Source organism: Talpa occidentalis, unplaced genomic scaffold, assembly GCF_014898055.3.
Source record: "Talpa occidentalis isolate TD23 unplaced genomic scaffold, MPIMG_talOcc4v2.1 talOcc4.5, whole genome shotgun sequence".
In the NCBI taxonomy this organism is placed as follows: Eukaryota; Metazoa; Chordata; class Mammalia; order Eulipotyphla; family Talpidae; genus Talpa; species Talpa occidentalis.
The window spans coordinates 25713603-25734596 of NW_023604861.1; the positions used below are offsets into that span (position 1 = coordinate 25713603).

General features: G+C 36.4%; 1 pseudogene; it reads left to right on the top strand.

Moving 5' to 3' along the window:
* Positions 1–10780: 10780 nt before the first annotated feature.
* On the top strand, positions 10781–14049 carry LOC119258497 (39S ribosomal protein L9, mitochondrial-like; annotated as a pseudogene).
* The last annotated feature ends 6945 nt before the right edge of the window (positions 14050–20994 follow it).

The window sequence follows — 20994 nt, forward strand, 5'->3', positions numbered from 1 at the left end:
AAGAGTATAATCATACATGAGTCAAGTCATACTTAAATCTTCATTAAAATGACTGGCAAGATAGCTTTAAGGTGCATCAACAGTTATAACATCTAAGAACACACTCTTCAATAATACTTGTCCAAGATGTCCTATGTGATAAAGGGTGAGCAAATTGCCATGGAAACTTGCTTAATAGAACTTGGGACCAAATTTTGTCTTTTAGTTAATTCCAAAGTTTCCATGGGCTCTAAACAAAGTTGGGAACACACAAGAGGAAAACTGATTTTCAAATGGAAGAAAATAACGTGAAAGTGTTTTATGACTGCTTCCCTTTAATTTAATGAACACATATGCTGATTATCTAAAATCTAATTCTGATTTGACTAAGCCCATCATTCCAGGTTGCATGATTAAGTATCCATGAGATTCAGCATAGTTATTATTTGTTCTTACTCTGCATAAAGAAACAGGGATAAAATTTCAAGGAATAACTGTAATGGTGAAGGAGTCACACTTCACCATGGGTCAAAATGGATTGTTTCTCCAGATTAGAAAATAACAGGTTTTATTTTCAGTATACCAATGTTAATAAATATAACATTTTTAGAGTGTTTTTGTAATACAGGCACTCTTCTAGTATTTTATATGCAATCAATGAATTATCACAACATTCAAGGAGACACTTGCATCTTGCTTTTCTATAGATGAGGAAACTAAAGCATATTAGGAGGCAATGTAAATTTCCCAGGGGTACACAGTAAGTGGTGGTAGGTATAGAATTTAAAATCAGATAATAGGACTTCAGAGTTCTTGTTCTTAACCCCTAAACCACCTCCCTAAATCAAGAAAATATGTCACTATAAAACTGCTTTCCTGATTGTAGTGTCAGCTGAAATTGTCCAGGCCCATTATTTTCCAATTCAGGTGTCTGTGTTTTTCAGAATAATTGGCCACTATACCAAACTGCTTGTAGTTCCCCAAATGTGTTTAATGATGGTAATATTTTTAAATTATTTCCTAATATGTTCCCTTCTCAACAGTTTAGCATCTTTTCCTGTCCTTTTCTCCCTTTAATGCAAGGATAGGAAAATATAAAGAAGAAAATCCTTTTATGAGAGAAGGACAGAAAGGGTCTTTTCATCTGGGGAGGGACAGAGAGAAAGGGAGAGAGTGCGTGAAAGAGAGAGTGAGAGAGAGAGAAGAGAGAGAACAGGAGAATCATTTAGCCATCAATGTCTTTTCTTGGCCCCACCACCCATTTACGTGTAGTATGTCCAACAAGAATGATTTGGAAGCAATTTTAGAGTAGTTCCGATGGAACACCAGTGCACAGGATGAGAAAATTTCCAGGTCATTTGAGAGGCCCTATGCAAATAGGTCAACCCAAATCACAGCAGATATCAGAGAAAGGTGGGGTAGAGTACAAGAGAAACTAACATGGGGCATCCCTGATTTCCCTGGTCTCCAAATGAAATGGAAAAAAATCAGAGATTTTCATGGGGCACTCAGAGAGTATCTGAGTATCTGAGTTTCAGAGAGTATCTGAGTGTTACAACCAAAAGAAATGACCATGTAGAGTGAGTGAATCCCACAGCAAATGCTCTGAGGTGGACCCTCCAAAATCATTAGCCAATGAAGAATGAGTTGAGTTTCATGGAGTTCCATACAGAGGGAACAACTGAGTTTTCCAAGAGTCATTCTCACACTAGTCCTTACAGAGATTTCTCACCAGTCAATAAAATAACACCTCAAGTGGAGATCAATAAAAGCAAGTACTGAAGGACCACACAGAGACAAGCCAGTCCCTAACTCTACAGTGAAATTACATGAGCTTTCCCTGTGCTGCCGGTGTGTCAGCAGAAGATGGGCAAGAGGCTGGGGGATTAAGAAGCCCTGAAATAGAGCAAGTTTCTAAAAGGGACCTAGTTTATCTTAGATAGGGGTGGGTGGTGGGTGGTGCAAGGAGCTAATTATGATTCAGTATTCTCTCTACTGGTGCACATAGTAGTGGATGGGAGAGTTATCCAGAACAAGAGGAAATTCATTAAAGAAAATCCTAAAAGTTACACTTCTATGTGTATGTTGATGAATTTGGGTATTAGGAATTCTCTATTGTTCAAATATCAATTTATTTTTCTAAGATAATAAATTTGTCAATAAAACTTTTAAATTCATTTTGAGTAATGAAAGTACAATTATACTCCTTCTAAAGACTTAAAACTTGAAGTAGAGAAAGATATTTTTCTTATAAGTGTATTTGAATTGAATATAGAGTCTGATGTGCTGTTGAAAAAAATTGCCAAGCTTTAATAAACTTTCTGCATGACTTGATTGCAATTGTACACCTAAAGAAAACAAATATAGTTCCTAATTAATTCACCTTAGAATAGCAACTATTTGTTTAAAATAAGCACTTTAGTGAAAATTATAGATAATGGTTTCTAGAATTTTTTAGTATGTGGCTTTGTTAAAATTTTAACCTTCATAAAGAGACTTCATTTTTTTATACCTTGTTTTCCCCGGTTCTGTATTATATTTGGGCTTTTTCTAAAACTGTTTTCTTACTGTCTTATTTTGATGCTATTCTAAGTTTTAATTTAAAATCATATGTCAGGAAAAAAATAACCTAAAGGAAAAGTTTTTAATTTTTAGCTCTTTTATTCATGTACTTTCTTTTGTGTATTTTTCATGTGCAGCTCATTTAGAGGAAATGTGAGATTTATTTCTCTGCACAGTTTTCCTTCTTGACCATTCTACATTTAATCTTTTTATCTTCCACTAGGAAATACAAAGACATTTGAGACACATTTCCTCCTTTAAGGAAGGATCTCGTTTAGGACATAAGACATGCACGCATTCACACACACAATATCACTACAAAGAATTACATGTGTGTCATTGGACTAAAAGATTATTTCTAAAAATTTTTCGAACTTCATAATCCTGATACTGTGTCATTGAATTTATGAACAAATACTGCTCTAGATAGTCCTGGTAGAGTGATCATTCTGGTCAATGTTGATGTAGAAATCTCCCTGCAGGAGGGTATACTTAGAAACTCATATTCTCAGGCTTGAACTACAGAGGTTATTTGAGCCAATACCACACTGTAGGCTTTAGTTCTCTATTTTATAGGTTCATTCAGATAAATACAGAAGAATGCAAATGACAGTCTAGGTAGGAGACATGCTTGGAAAAAATGTACAGTAGCATAAGTGTATGGGGATGATGATGAGGTGGTGAATGTTGAAAACTAGTCAAAATACAGTGAAAGAGAAATGAGGTCAAATTATAATTAATTTTGAATATAAGATGAGAGTTTACATTGCTCCTTATGGACTGACAATTCTGAAGTTTTGTGAGCATGTGTTTTGAATTGGGCAGTCTGATATTTTAAGTATTTGTTCAGGAAAGAAATTGAGAAAGTATCAGATATTTTGATAAAAGGAAAATTCTGTCAGAATACCACATGGATCAAGGGAAGAATTAGAACTTTGCAGGCAGTCTTTGGTATTTCAATCTGTGTGGTTTCTGGCCAGCTCCCCCAAAATGAATGGGATGTGGCAGTGAAGAGGGACATGCTGAAGGCTTCTAATCATACATATTCTCTTTAATCTCAAGTATTTGAAATGCAAGTAAGTAACTGGTGTGGCAGCCCTCCCTGTGCATTTCAAATGTGTGAGTCACAACATGGGAGAGGCGGAGAGGCGGAAGCCAGCAAAGAATGTGGTGATGTGGTTTCATAATCCATCTGGCAAAGGTCTGTGATCAGCCTGTTGGAAAACCCACCTCCAGGCAATGTAGAACCATTGGAGGTTTTTCATCTGGGAATGGCTGTGATCAAAGTTGTTGAATATGACTTTTATGGGTTGAAGTACTAGAAATGCAGAAACCATTTGAGCAGTTATTTCAAGGGTCCAAATAAGAGGTGATAAATTCTTGGATAAGGAAATAGAACAATCATACTGGAGACAAAGGAGTCAATACAGTCAAATTTAGAAAGACAACTGATAATCACCTTGGCTGATTAGAGGCCTCATTGGCCAATGAAATTAGTTTATATTTTGAATAAAATAGACCTGGTAGTTTCGAAACTTAAGTACAATATGATATGTCACCTAACCTTCCTGATCCTCATTTTCCTTGTCTGTCAAGAAGAAATATTTACTTTTAAAATATTATATTATTTTATTGTATTATTTTATCAGTGACTACTATCACTTTTTATTATTTCTAGTACTGTGTAATATATTGTTACATAGTTGTAAACCAGGACAGAATGCGAAGATGAGTTGGGAATATCAGAGATGAGTGAAATCTTGCACCCGAAGAACTGAGAGTTTTTGTGCCATTAAAAGCAAGGCATTAGGTTGTGTTAGTTCACATATATCTATGTTAACTTATTTTTATTCAATTGCTAGCACAGCAATTGTGCTGTGCACAAATGGTATGTTTAGAAGATGAATCTGATAGATTTCTCGGGAGAAAAATAGGCCTAATAAACGGAATGGACACTGAAGCTCTGAAACAGTTGACAAGACTAATAAATGGTGGGGAAAAATTCTGTTGCTAAATCAGTCTTCTAATTTTAGTGTGATATCCATTAGGCTATCCATATACTGAAGGTTGAATGTGGGTTTAGCTAAACATATAATGTGTTTCTATATTGTACTTCATCAAATGACCTATATGAGTTACCATTGAGATTCAGGTGCTTTAGGAACAGATCATTGGGACATGTAAGATTTTTTTGAAAGCAGTTATTATGTCTGCTGAATATAAAAATTAAAGGGTTATAGAAAACTATAACTGTCTAAATAAGAAAGTGAGAAGGTATATCCTTCCTGGTTATCAAAATAGTTTTCAGAAGATAAGTTAGTCCATGATAAAGTTTATGATTTTGCATATAGCTACCTTAGAAAAAAATAGCATTTTTAAAGAGTGACATTGTATAGAATTTTGATCCTTTTTATCTTGAGGAACTATTGGGAATTTCTCCATCACTTCTTTTAAGACATTTCATTGTGTGTAGTGAATTTTGTTAAAAGAGCAAGTTCTGAAATGCTCTGACAGCCTTTTCAGGAAAAGATCCAGGATTGTCAGCCATTGATGCAAAGACCTGAATCTGCTTTGACAATCTAGAATAGGCTTCTGGCAATGTTATGTCTTTCTTTTCGATGTTTGGATAAATCACACTGCTCAGAAAGGGCATCATACTTTATGCCTAAGTCATAAACAAATGCCGTTGATGTAAGGGTATTCCTTAGACCACTGTAATTTGTTTAGTATTTTGAAACTATAGATGTGTCACTTGAACATATCAGTAAACATTTCTACAGGTTTGGATATGCATTGAAATTGACTTTTACAGCATCTTTTTATTTGAGTCACCTGAAAGAACTCAGCATCACTATTAATTTTAAGCAACCATATTTTTCTACCAGTAAAATAGCAAAGTAAACTATTTGTGAAAAAAAGATATCTTGGAAAAAAGCCTTTAAAGTATGGAATTCAGTTGGGCTATGTGCAGAATAATCCCCCCTACTCCCCCCTCCAAAAGATGTTCATGTCCGCATCGTTATCCTTGGAACCTTTGAATGCTTAGGTTATTGGCAAAGAGGAATTAAAGTAGTACATGGAGCGAAGGTTTCTAATCAGCTGACCTTAAGAGAGGAAGATTATCTTGGATTATCCACGTGGGACCAATATAATTACAAGAGTCCTTAAATATCTAAGAAGAAAGCAGAAACGTTAGTGTAAAAGAGATGCCAGTGAGAAAGACTCAATCAGTCTATGTTGAAAACATAGCGGGGCCTCCCTGGAGGTGCAGCGGTTGAGCGCTGGGTTGAGAAGCAGCCTGCAGCCTCTGCAGCACCGGTTCGATCCCCAGCCACCTGGAGAGGGTCCCACATGGCGCACAGACCTCTCCTGCCACCCTCTGCTCCCCTCAGCAGTGCACTTCATCAGTCTGCCTGCTCTGCTCTGCTGTCCGCTCTGCCTCTGGTGAGTTCTCTCACCCTCCCACGCTTCTGACTGTACCCAGTGCTTGTATAAATAAATAAAATAAAATCTTTAAAAAAAGAAAATATAGACGAAATCAGATTCTCCCTTAGAGACCCAGAAAGGAACATGGCCTTGTTGCCACTTCGATTTCAGTTCAGTGAAACACATTTTACACTTGTGACTTCCAGAACTATAAGATAATCAATATATGTTGTTTTAATCTGTTAAGTTTCTGGTAGTTTGTTAGAGAAGCAATAAGAAAATAATTCAGTCTACTTTTTTCTTTGTTTTTTTATTTTATACATTTTTATATCATTTTTCATTTTTGCACAAGGTATGCATTTTCATCTTGGTTATAGTCCCCACACAATTCCCACCCCTTTTGTTTTGATCCTACTCCCTCCTCCCCCTACCCCCATAGTGTGTCTCTGGTTTATAGTTGCTTGTTGATTTTGATTTTTACTTTATTATAATTAGGTTTTTTCCTTGTCTCTTATTTAGGTTTTCTAAACTCCTGCTATGAGGAGGAGCTGGAAGGGATCATGCTCATCAAAATAAACCAGAAAGAAAAAGAAAAAAATCAGTCTATTTTTTAATAAGATTTAATACCTGCCTGAATTATGAGGAAGCTTTCAAATTTTTACATTTAATTAATTGCAAACACTTAATATAGTCCATAAAATTGCAATGTTTAAAGTTAGCATTATATAAAAAAAAAAACAAACAACACTTTGTACTTGCTTAAAATGACCCTAATCCCAGGACTGCCCCTTTGGCAGTTCCACCCCAAATCAGCCTCAGAGCCCACAGCAGACCAGGCAGGTGTGGAAGATCCTGTCATCTAACTTGAGACAGTTTTCTTCAACTTCATTTTCATGAAAACAGTTTCAGTTTTTTTCAAATTCTCCAGTATCTGCTTTTTAAGGAAAACATTTTGGGGATTAATTCTATTAAACCGCACCTCCAGCATTGGCAAAAATTTTAGTATTTGAAAATAATTTAAAATTTTGGTCGGGGCCTCCCCGGTGGTGCAGCGGATTGAGCACAGTGCTGTGAATCTGTCCACAGCCTCCGCGGAGCAGGTTCTATTCCCGGCCGGCCAGGGAGATACCCACATGGCGCGGGAGACCTCTCCTGTCTCACCTGGTGCTCCCCTCAGCAGTGCTGTCGGTTTGTCTGCTTGTTCTGCTCCCCACTTTGTCTCTGGTGAATCCTCTCACCCTCCCACACCTCTGGCCTGTACCCCAGCTATTGTATAAATAAAATAATTTTTTTTAAGTCTTTTTTTTTTTTTTTAATAGAGGCATGTTTTATTTATTTATTTATTTATTTATTTGCTTGTTTTTTTGTTTATACATGCACTGGGTGCAGTCAGAAGCGCGGGAGGGTGAGAGAATTCACCAGAGCCAGAGCAGGGAGCAGAACAGGCAGAAGGACCGAAGTACACTGCTGAGGGGAGCAGCGGGCGGCAGGAGAGGTCTGTGCACCATGTGGGACCCTCCTCCAGTGGCCGGGGAGCAGCTGGGGATCGAACCGGCGCCGCAGAGGCCGCGGGCAGCTTCACAACCCAGCGCTCAACCGCTGCGCCACCGGGGAGGCCCTAAATAAAATAAATTTTTAAAATAAACAAATAAAATAAAATTATTGGTTGTGTGTTGGGATGACAGGCACCTGAAGAGCTGTGAATCTATGCCTTTGAATCACATGTTGTGTTGTACATAAATGTTACCTCAATAATAAATAAATACAGTTATGGATAGCTAGCATATAATTATTTATTTTTTGGTTTTGGGATACATTTTCCACAACTATACTGTCCTGACAGTTGAAAGAAATAAAATAGAAAAGTTACATTCTAAATGGATTTTGGTATATACCTGACTCTATTGTAAGTGGGTGGCTTCTATTGATAAATATGTATCAATAACTTTCTGGGAGCTATAGAAAAATGATCTTTCCCATTAGCATTCCATAATGTCACCCAGGAATATTGGAAGAAAAGCAGACAAATATGACACATTAGAAACATAGTTCACAAAACAGAGTAAAATATTTTAGGTTGTTCACCTTCACATGTTTTGAAATAATAATTGAAGAAAAAGAAAATCTTGTAAATTTAAAATAATTTTTATGTATGTATGTTGCATTTTATAAGATCAGAAATTCTTTCTTTTTATTCATTCTTTTTTTAAATTTTCTTACATCATTGTTCATTACTCAGCAATCAGAAATTCTTTTTTTTTTTAAGATTTGTTTATTTATGCCAAAAACCCCAAAAAACAAACACTTTTCACTTGCTTAAAATGACCCTGATCCCAGGGCTGCTGCCCCTTTGGCAGGACCACCCTGAAGCAGCCTCAGAGCCCAAAGCAGACCAGGCAAATGTGGAAGATTTGTTTATTTATGCATACAAGAGCTGGGGTGCAGGCCAGACGTGTGGGGGGGTGGTGAGAGGATTCACCAGAGACAGCGTGGGGAACAAAACAGCTAGACTGACTGAAGTGCACTGCTGAGGGAAGCAGGAGAGGTCTGCTGTGCCCAGAAATTGTTTCTTTAAAAAATCATTTTACTCTGAAAGGTTTCCCAAATATACAAAAAGGAAGCAAAGTCGTATAATGAATCCCTCAGTATCCAATCACTGCACTTCGACAGTTTTAAACTCATGGCCAATTTGATTTCATCTTTCCCTCACTTATTTGTCACATAGCTACATACAGTTGAAGCAAATACCATCCTATAAGCTTAATCCTATCTATTATAAATCTATTATATATATTATATACATCTAAAGTAAAATAATTATTTTAATGCAAACATTTTTCATTACTTAGAAATTTGGTAATACTTTAAAATATCTAGTATCTAGGGGCCTCCCCAGTGGCGCAGCGGTTGAGTGCTGGGTTGCGAAGCTGCCCGCGGCCTCCGCGGCGCCAGTTCGATCCCCAGCTGCTCCCCGGCCACCGGAGGAGGGTCCCACATGGCGCGCAGACCTCTCCTGCCGCCCGCTGCTCCCCTCAGCAGTGTACTTCGGTCCTTCTGCCTGCTCTGCTCCCCGCTCTGGCTCTGGTGAATTCTCTCACCCTCCCTTGCTTCTGACTGTACCCAGTGCTTGTATAAACAAACAAAAAAACAAATAAATAAATAAATAAATAAAAACATGCCTCTATAAAAAAAAAATTAAAAAAAAATAAAATATCTAGTATCTAGGTATTATTCAATTTCTATTTATCTCATAAGTGTGTTTTTTTTTAACATCATGTTTGTTTTAACCAGATTCCAAATAAAGTCCATATATTATGAAATATATTATGAATGAGTGACATGTATTTTAAGTATCTTTTAGCCTTCTACTCTCCTCTCCATCTGCCCCTCTTCCCCCATCCATCCCAACCCCACACCATCTCTTTGTTCTTTTATGTAATTATTTTGTTACAGAGATCAGGTCATATAACTCTACTCTTTTTTTCTTTTTAAAGATTTATTTGTGTATTACAAGAACTGGGGTACAGGCCAGAGGTGTGGAGTGGGGGCGGTGAGAGGATTCACCAGAGACAGAGTGGGAACAGGCAGATGGACTGAAATGCACTGCTGAAGGGAGCAGCGGGTGAGACAGGAAAGGTCTGCTGCTGTGTGGGTAGCTCCCTGGCTGGGAATTGATCTCATGTTGCAGAGGCTGCAGGTAGCTTCTTAGGTTACGTCTTAACCCCTTATGCCACCAGGGAGGCCCCATGTAACTCTACTCTTAGAATCTCCTCTCTCTGGATTTTATAGATAGCATTTCTATGGTGTTGTTTGATATTTTCCTCTCTCTATTTCTTGTGTACTGATAGAGCTAGAGTTCTACTAGATTTAGGAGGTTGTCTGACTGCCTCCCTCTTTTTGCAATGTCAGCAGAATGTATTTTATTTTTCAGTACTGGTTGTAAATGAGCAGCTTGTGTTCATTTAAAATTTAATCAGAGTGTAAATTTAATCAGTGTGTAAAGTTAATCAGAGTGTTTACATGGCCCAGGAAATTTTTCAATTTTCTCATTCTAAAGTTCCTTTTAATGCCATTAGTGACTAGAACAAAAAAATGACATCTTTCAAAATTATGGGGGAAATAAGGAAAAAAAAGCTTATTTTTAAAAAGAAATCATGACTGCTTTAAAAAGATGCGAAAGGGGGTGATTTGAAAAATGAAAGAAATTTTAAATATAGTATTGTTTTTAGTTAAGACTTTATCTCTGTTGAAGCTGAATTAGAGGAAATAGAGACCATGTATAAGGAAGTATTGTAGAAGCACAGTAGATGGTACTATAAATAATAACAACAATAGCCAATATTTGGTGACTGTTCACTATATACCAGGCACTGTACTAGGCACTTTATCAATATTATCTTATTAAATCAAGCTTATTTTACAAATTAAAAAATTGAGAAAGTTTAAATAACTTGTCAGGTGTCTAAAGAGCAAATGTCAGAACCAAGATTTAGAGTCAGAAAGAGTGATTCCAGACTTGTTCTTTTAACCTCTTGGCAAAATTGTCTTAAACAACATGTAGTTGAAAAGAAGTCTTACATGTATAAGTAATCAAGAGCTGCACTGATTTTATTTTGCTCTTACAAATGACTATGTAATAATCATCAAAATAACTCACATTGTTCCATATATTTGTCTATAACTCTGTCTTTTGCTGTTTGCTTTACTTCTACTCCCTCTACATAATCTATACATTTTGGCTATTCACAAAGTGGCAAATTGCATTTTTATTGTTTATTCGCTGTATGCTAATTATTTTATTGTACAACTAGACATGGGGTAAACATATTTAACTTCACAAATGAAATACACAATTATAGGGATGCATTGATTAACAACAGTTTGGTTAATAATGAAATGATTATACAACATTTGTCCAATAGCATATACCATCTAGCCTAGGTGTGTAGTAGGCTGTACCATCTAGGATTTTGTACCTATACTTGATAGTCACACAACAGTAAAATCACCTAAGGACACATTTCTCAGAACATATTCTTATTAAATTATACTTGGCTATATAAGAATAGAGCTCTCTTATATCCAACTTATAATGTAAACCAATCCTTGGACCAAGAGTGGTCCAATCCTTGGACCACTTTGTGCCCTAAGACACAAAGTGTGGAATAAAGATGAGTGAGAGTAAACTTCGGATCCAAGTATAGTCTTCCTCTTAAAACATTCATATTAACAGGATAAACACAGAAACACACACATCGAGTCATACTCAAATGCTCAGTCGTCCTTTGAGGGACCCCACTGCATGGCAGAAAAACTACAGTATTTGGAATCAATGACCTTGATTGGAAACTCTTGTAAGTCTCTTGTTGTAGGTATAACATTGTATGTAACCTTTCTGAACCCTATAGTCCTTATCATAAAATGTGTATATTAATAATATAGTAGTAGAGTACTTGATTCATGGTGAAACTTTAAGTTTCCTTAAACTTTAGTCAGGCTGCTCTGAATCCTCTTTCTGACTAGGTCTCAGTCTTGAGCTTATCAGCAATAATCTCTCTTAAAAAAATTTGAAAAAAAAATTCTCCTGCCCTTCATAACTGATCAGACTCCTCAATTTCTACCTTTGGAATCTGATTATTATCATATCAAATCAAATTTCTTGCCCTACCCTCAATGATATATTATCATCTTGGTCTGCCTTCAGTGAGAATCTTATGCAGAATGGCTAACCAGAATCCCATACCCCTAATGTTTTCTTTTAATAATTTTCCATACACTGACACCCCACTCTTCTAGCTATAAATCTCTGTTTGTCCCTATTACATTTGGAATGTGTCCAGCTTTCTCCTGAGGTCTCTCTTCCTCTACTCCAAGAGCACCTGAAGAAAATTTATCTTCACCCCTTTAACTATTGTCTGGCTCTGTTTTTACGTCACAGTAGTTGCACTGAGTAAATGTTAATTTTTTTACTTTAATGATATAGCCTGCTTTAAATTTTTACTCCAAATTCAAATCTCCAACTTGGAGATTTCCTCTTACTTTTACCACACGTCTAAAAATAAAAAGTTAGATGTAAGACCTGAAACCATGAAATAAATAGAAGAAAGCATTGGCAAAATATTCCTTGCCATTGGCTTCAGGAATGCCTTTGGGGACTTCACTATAAATAGCCAAGGGCACAAAAACAAAAATAAATTAATGGGACTGACTGTATCAAACTAAGAACTTCTCCAGAGGAAAAAAGGTATCATTAAAATGAAAAAAGCAATCTACCAAATGAAAGAAGATATTTGTATATAATACATCTCAAAAGGGGCTAATATCCAAAATCTACAAAGTACTCATATAACTCAACAAAAAGAAAACAAAGAACTCAATCAAAAAATGGGCAAAGACAAAAATAGATGACTGGATCAAGAAGATGTGGTACATATATACCATGGAATATTACTCAGCATTCAAACAAAGATAAACACATGCAATTTGCAGCAACATGGATGGAGCTGGAAGGGATCATGCTCAGCGACATAAGCCAGAAAGGAAAAGAAAAATACCGGATGGTCTCACTCATAGCAGGAATCTAGAAAACTTAAATAAGGGACCAGGAAAAAGAATAACTATAAGAAAGTAAAAATCAAAATCAACAAGCAACTATGAGCCAGAGACACTCTATGGGGGGTGGGGGAGGGGAGGGATTGGGGTCAGAATGGGGCATGTGCAGTTGTATGGGGGAATATAAAAATAAAATTTATTATTTAAAAAAAAAAATGGGCAAAGAGCGAAAGAGAGATCTCTCCAAAGAAATACAAGTGGCCAACATTCACATATAAGATGTTCACAATCACTTATTAGGAAAATGCAAATCAAAACCACAATGAAAAAAATCTCACACTTTGAGAATAGCCCATACAAAAAAGACTAAAATCAAGAAGTACTTGGGGGGAGGGGCTCCCCGGTGGCGCAGCGGTTGAGCGCTGGGTTTTGAAGCTGCCCGCAGCCTCCGCAGCGCCAGTTCGATCCCCGGCTGCTCCCCGGCCACCAGAGGAGGGTCCCACATGGTGCACAGACCTCTCCTGCCGCCCGCTGCTCCCCTCAGCAGTGTACTGCGGTCCCTCTGCCTGCTCTGCTCCCCGCTCTGGCTCTGGTGAATTCTCTCACCCTCCTGCGCTTCTGACTGTACCCAGTGCTTGTATAAATAAATAAATAAATAAATCTTTTAAATAAAAAAAAAAAAAAGAAGTATTGGGGGAGGCTCGGAACTGGTGGCCACGGGCAGCACAGAGCGGCTGCTGCGAGGAGGGCTCCCAGCGCTACTCGGGCCGCGACTTGAGGGGAGCACCCCTGGCCTGGAGCGCGACTTCAGCCTGTCTTGCAGTCGGGGCATGGTCATCGTGGAGCGCTGGTGGAAGGTGCCGCTGGCCGGAGAGGGCCGGCAGCCGCGTCTGCACCGGCGACACCGCGTCTAGAAGCTGGTGGAGGACGCGAAGCATTGACCCAAAGAGAAGCTGGAGCTCATCCTCACGCAGTCAGTGGAGGGACTTGGAGTCCGGGGTGACCTCGTGTCAGTGAGGAAATCAGTGGGCCGAATCGTCTACTTCCTCAAGGACTGTCTGTGTATGCATCCCCTGAAAACAAAAAGATGTTTGAAGAGGAGAAATTGCTGAGACAAGTAGGAAAATTGGAGAAGATCCAGACCAAGGCAGGTGAGGCGACAGTGAAAATTCTGAGACATTGTCACCTGGAGGTGGGAATGAAGAACAATATCAAATGGGAGCTAAACCCTGAGATAGTTGCCCGCCACTTCCTCAAAAATCTTGGTGTTGTGGCTGCCCCATATGCCGTAAGGTTACCAGAAGAGCCCATCATTCGGTGGGGCGAGTACTGGTGACGGTAAATGGGCTTGACACTGTGAAGGTACCTATGTATGTGGTGAACTTTGAGAGGCCCAAGACCAAAAGATGTAAGTACTGGTTAGCCCAGCAAACTGCCAAGGGAACAGCTCCCACCAACTCCCAGAGTATCTGAGCCTGCAGTCCCTGAAAACTGCCAAGCAGAATCAGAGGCACAGGGGAGCAGAGGTGAAGCAGCACCTTGATCTCACTCTGCCCAGCTCTGACCAAATTCGGAATTGTAGAGAGCACGTGGGGCATCAGACTGAACTGTGCCTTCTCCATCCTCACTGTTTTCACATGGACCTTGTTGGGACAGTCCTGCCTAAAGAGTACCAGGCTATTGCTTATAAGCTGAAGATTAAAAGACCAGAAAAGTCTAGACTCTTATTTAGCCTCTTCCTCCATTGGAACTCATTGGAACAAATGGAAGAGCTAGCCATTTTCTCCAGTATTTGGTTTATGCTCATCATCCAGACTGAACATTTGTATTTCAAAAAGAAATAAAGACCTTGTGTTCTTAAAAAAAGAAGAAGAAGAAGAAGAAGAAGTATTGGGGGAGTGTGGAGAGAAAGGAAACCTTTGTACACTATTAGTTGTAATGTAGACTGCGTCAGGCCCGATGGAAAACTCTATAGAGGTTTTACAAAATATTAAAAATACATCTACTATAACCTTATGGGGGTGCCCAATATTACCACAATTAAAAATAAACAAAAATTCTGAAAAACAAACAAAGATCTACTATATGGATTCAGATTTATATTCTTAGATATCTACCCAAAGAATGCAAAAAAAAAAAAACCCACACTATTTCATAGGGATATATGCACTCCTATATTCATTGCAGCAATATTTATAGTGACCAAGTTATACAAACAATTTAAGTGCCCAAGGACAGGTGAGTGGATTAAGAAGATGTGGTTTATGTACACAATGGAATACTATTCAGCCAGAAAGAAAGATGAAATCCTGCCATTTGGAACAACATGAATGGAACTGCAGGGAATTATGCTAAGCAAAATAAGTTAAAGGAGAAAGACAAATACTGAATGACTTCACTCATATGTGGAATATAAAGAAGTGAAACAAAGGAAAAGGCAAAACTAAACAAATCAAACCCTAGAAATCTGACAGTAAAATTGAGACAACTAAAGAGAGACGTGGAGTATAGGATAAAACGGAAAGGAGACACAGTGGGCTACAGTCAAGGTCTATGGGTGTTTTGGTGGTGGGGATTGTGTAGTAACATACATCAGAAGAAGTGTGAAACTATACCCTAAATCATGTACGGTGTTGTAAATCAACATTACCTTACTAAAAAATAATACAATTAAAAAATCTTAACCCATTATTATCTTTGAAAATTTAAATAATTCAAATGCACATTGAGTATCAGTTTCTATATCTATAAAATGGGACTAATGCTATTTGTATTATTAGTCTTAAAAAAAAATAAGAAAAAGAAACACCATGTCAGAATGGAGTCATTTGTGTTAAACTCCACCAAGACTTAATACATAATATAATTGCAGTTTCAGTCTCTCCCAAAAGTTGAATTTTAAACCAATCCGTCTGGAATTATCTGGTCAGCACTACCATGGTAATCTACAGGACAACGCTCCACTCCCTTCCTCTAAGAGAAGGTAGTTTTGCCTAAATAATCTCTCTTCTCTTTTTGTATCCTTTTTTCTAACTACCCAAACCTTCCTTTTTGTACAACTCTTTGCAGTGTCTTTCTGCTTGCTAGAGATGCTGCCTGATTCATGAATTGTTTGATAAAGTCAATTGGATATTTATATTTAATCAGATGAATTCTGTTTTTTAACATTAATAGAAGGCTAAGTTGCTATAATTAAAAAGGATACCAGCTACCAAAATACAGTGGATTAAAGATAAAGTTCATTACTCACTTCTTAGCTGAATTATATAAGGCATATAGGCAACTATCTCCATGTGGTGTTTCAGGGACTTCAATAAGGTTACTCTGTCAGTCCCTAGAGTGATTTTGTCATATGTATGGTTGAAGTGAGTAGTTGCCATGTTTGAGTTCCTGTAATAATGAAAGCAAAATATATTGTGAAGGAGGAAATCCCTTTGTTCTGGGACCCAAGTCTGAGATTGTGTGTATTGCTTCTGCTCAGAGTCTCCTTGTGGGAACTTTCCCATGTGACCATAAGTATCTGCAAGAGAGTCTGAAAAGTATGGGCTACTGGGTAGACATTTAATTAGAAAGAAGAGGAGAGAGATTTTTGTGTGCTAACAGCCTTTGTTATTTTTTTCTTCATTAGATTATTGTGATGATTAAGTGAGAATATATTTAAGAAGTGTTTGCAAAATGCTTAGCATGTTGCAACTACTGAAAAAAGTTTTAGCTGAGCTACATGTCTGTTGTGTGACTCAAACAGCCTGTGATCTAAGGCGTAAAAATAGAAAGATAAAGTTGTTAGTGACTAAAGAATAAAAGGATATAGTTAATGAGAAAACTGGTGAAAGTATCTGAAAACTACAGCATTTTGGTCTCAATAAATAGTGAATTCTTACTCATGAACTAAACAATTTAGTAGACATTTCCTGTTAATTTTAGTAAACCTCCCACCAAATCAAATGAATTACCTCCGTTTTGAAGATGTGAAAAGCAAGGCTCAAGAGGAATTGGCTAAAAATCACAGGGTGGGTGTTGTTGGAACAGGGATGGAGCAGGATTTGGAATACAGGTGGTTTTAACTTCTGAATTTTCCACCATCAACTACTTTGTTTCAAGAATGGGGAAAAACTCAGGAAACATTAAATAGTCGATTGACTTCTATTCTTAAACTTTTGAACAAAGCCCTAGTTTCTCTAAGCAATTTCTCTGCAGTCCTCCCCAGTGTGACTTGGTGGAGTTTGAGGTCACCCCACCCTTCTCCTCCTGAGAATGGGATTAAAGAAAAAAAGCTGCTCACCTCAAACACTGTACTCACCACAGTTTGTCAAAATATGACAAAAACACTCATCTCAGGTCTGTTATATAGTCAGAGAAGTTGGAATTGGATGACTGTTGGTGGTGGTAAAACTTGTTCTGACTCTTAGCATTAGTGGATTTGTTTAAAAAGTAGACTTTCGAATGCCTTATTTAGCTGAGCTTTGGGGCAGGGATGGTCAAGTCGAGCACATGTGAAAAAGCCCACTCAATATTCTATTAAAATATTGTCAAGTTTGATATTTAGCTCTATTCCATGAGGTAGATATGATTGATACCCCATTTTAGAGATAAGGCAACTGGGGTCTCTTGAAGGTTAAGGAAACTGACTCATGTTATACAGTTGGTAATTGACTTTGCTAGGATCGGGGATTATGTTTATCATTCTCGAAACCACTTTCACATTTCCACTATGGCATTTTATTTCAACCAGTAAATCTATTCAACCTCCATAACTTTAATTTTTTAGCTAAATCTATAGAATTGAAAAATTATATTCAGTGGGTCTATGACATAATCATATTCTCTCAGTTAAATACAAGATATAAATCTTGAATTATTAGTATTATACAAGTAAACAAGCAACATCTGATAGATTTCCACTTATATATTATTTATAGACTCAATTTTAAAGAGAGTGGCAATACTCATAAAATAGAGAAAGCAAATAACCATGTGTAGATAGTGAATTGGTCTCTCTATATTTGATAAGCTAAGGGAGAGTTGTTACTATTTATCACAGAACTGTTTGGCTGTAAGAAATAAAACTGATTATCTCATTATAAATTCTTAGAAATAAACATCTACTTAAAAATAATTTCTTTAGTTGGTCCATACTTGGTATTTCTCTGCTAGAAAAATAATAATAAATGTAAGGATTAGCAAAACCGGAGAAAGAAAAATAGTGTCATTTAGATGGTTAGCAACATTATCACAGCAATTCTCCCTAAACTCAAGTGAATTAGGATTAGGTATGAATCCTTATTTAAAGCATTTACTGATATTTGGCAATGCATTTTTTTCTGACTTTTTATTGCATTTTCTACTGTGCAAGTGAGGAAATTATTTTGAGCTTCCTGGTGGTTGGTTATGTAGGAGTTCAGGGAGAGAATTATAACTTAGAAGTTAGCATTGTGTCCTGGCACTACCCAAAGGAGGTTGTCATTCAGCTTTTAGCCAAGTTTTCTTTAACACGTGCATAATTATTGACAGAAAGCTTGCAGCTCATGGAATGATCCTGAAAATTGGATACTGTCCCCTTGACTGAAATTCCACTTGGCAAAGAAGAAAAAATTTGCATAAATTATGTAGGTAGTTATTAAGTAGTTAGATAAATGGATAAAAGATAGGTAGGAAGGTACATAGGTGAGACATTACTTTGTAGGTATCTTTATATTGAGGACAGTTGTATTTGTTATATCTCATGAAGAACTCTCAAACCAATAAACATCTATGAAAACAAAAGAATATAAGACTTTCAAAAAAGCATATGTAGATGGAAGATGGTATATAAACACAGCAAGAGCTGAATGGTAGACTATTTAATTATAATTTTAAGACATAAATTGGGGTGTAATCATATAAGAATGCATACAAAGATATATTCATTGAAACCAATTCAGAAGTGTCCTCTGTTTGCTCTCTCTGTCTAACTAGCTAGCTGTCTGTCTGTCTAATGTTTCTTTGTATTTCATTGTGGAAACATACCGTATGCCAATAATAGTTGGGAGGTTTAGTTTTCTCTTTTGATAGTTGAATAATTCTCTCTTGAAAAGGAGCCCTTGCTTTCAGTAAGAATTATCAGGTTAAAAAAAGGTTTTGATTTAATATTTGAAGACGGAGTTAATCTCCTGCTGTGCTTTAAGCATTTGAAAACCTGCAGCAAGTGGCATTTCAAAGACAGCTTAATATTAAATTCAGTTTGCAATATTCATATCTAATTGTTATAGGATGCACTGTTCTGTTAATAAGTAGCAGAATAACAATGTTATTATGTTTGGCTTTTCACAGGCATTTTTAGACCTTTGTCAAAAGACGCTCTTCTTGTAAATGTGTAGAGAAACATTTATACAAGCATGAACTCCTACAGTTTAAAAAAATATGGATTGTCGTTTTTTTATTCAGCTAAGATATTCTTGAATTGGTACTGTACTTTCTTATTTAAAAAGTCTAGCTTTAAGTTCAAATCCACTGTGTTATAATATAAAACTACCAATGAAGTTAATGTAATACATGCAAAAAATATGCCAGAACATGATAAAAAAAAAAAAACTTACTGAAACCTAGGTATTATAAGTTAATTATTTTGAGCAGAATGGAGATATTGATTGACATTTTTCCTTTCTATTTCAGCTGTTCTGTGTGTTCAAAGTATCTTTTTACCCCCATACAACTAAAAAAATAAAAGTCTTATGTTAGATTACTACTTTTATCTGGTGAAAAAAAAACGATTGAGCATACAGTTATTATTAATCATTAATAGCATGCCAGAAAAGTTGACTGCAGTGGGAAAAATCAAGTCAGTTTTATTATTCATTAAGACATTTCTGAAGGCACTAACTTTTCATAGAAAGAATAGACAATAGAATTATAATATTTCACAATTATGATGTGAAATATGACCATGTGCTAAGCTGATTTGCCTTATATCATCATATTTTGCCAATGACCTATGCTTATTTAAACCATAGTATTGCCATTTATAATCATTGCTATTCATATTTAGTTGTTCAATTGTTTTCCATCACATAAACATTAGTAATTTTACCCCTTTTGAAAGGAAACAAGTTTTTTTAGCATGAGATTTAAAAACATGTTAACTATAATATAAATAGTCATTAAAATTTTGAAATAAGCTTTCACTTAAGCATAGTTTCAATTTACACTTGAGAGTCTTTGACCATAACCTTGGCTTCTGTAATGAGTATTTTTCTATGGTAATGACTAGATATATAATTAATTTCCATTTGTATTGTTTTCATAGTTTATGTTTGTTATGACTTAGGCTCATTGAGAAAGATGTCTGAAGGATTTGTTTGATACTGTTTTCATAGTAAAATAAGAAAACATTTTTGTTCAGTTTTAAAAATAAAGATAATGTAATTTTAGCACCTGGTTGATAATAGGAGTCAGATAATATGAGATTAAGGATCATTAACAATATTTATAACTTTTTTTTCTGTAAATAAGCTTGACTTTAATTAAATGGGAACAGAAGACATCAAGTATGTTTTTTCTCATTTTGTCCTTTTCTTATTTTGTAATATCCACCATCTCTTACTTCTTTTTCTCCTATACAATAATCAACCTGCCCTTATATTCCTCTATGAGGCTAACACCTTCATTATGCCTTCTCTCTCAGTCTTTCAGACTCCTAAGACCTCCTTCCAATAATTAGCATATTTTCCCTGGTTTCTTCATTCCATCAACTTCCCATTTAATCTCCTTTCCTTTGTGGCCAAACTTACTGAAATTCAATCTCATTGTTTCCATCTTTTGCATTTACTTCTAAGTCACTGCAATTGGATTCCTCTTCCTCTGTCTCTGTAATTCAGATTGAACTGTTGCCATTTCTGTTGAACTTTCCTAAGAGCAGAGGAATAATGCTCTGAGGTATATATCAAAACAATAATTCCTTTTTGTTACTAAGGCAATGAAACTAGTTATGGTAACAGAAATTATGACACTTTTCCAGGTGTCCAGGAGTTACAAGATGGTCAACTGTAAGTATTGAGCAGTGGAAATGGAAAGTGGTAGAGAACTCAAAGAGATTTATCAACGATTACAATCTGGAAAGACCTTGGCAAACTTATAACCCCATTTAAATCTATAAAACACTCAATTATGGCACAGGATGTAAAAATACTACTCTCTTCCCAGGTTAGGAATAACTATGATAATATATAGGGAAGAATATGGAAATTACACTTTACTACACAGTGTAAAGTGATATAGGCTTGGATTGGGAGAATAAAGGGTTCTCTAATCTCTTTCTTCCTATGACTTTCACAAAAAAAAAAAAAAAATAGAAACAACAGCAAAAAAACCCATCCTGCTACTATGGAGTGGAAGGGAATTTTTAAACCAGAGCACAGAACCATTGTTTTATAGCTTATATAATTAATGTAGGCTGTAAATCCCAACTTTGTATTAGAAGTACTACATAAGTAAACCCAG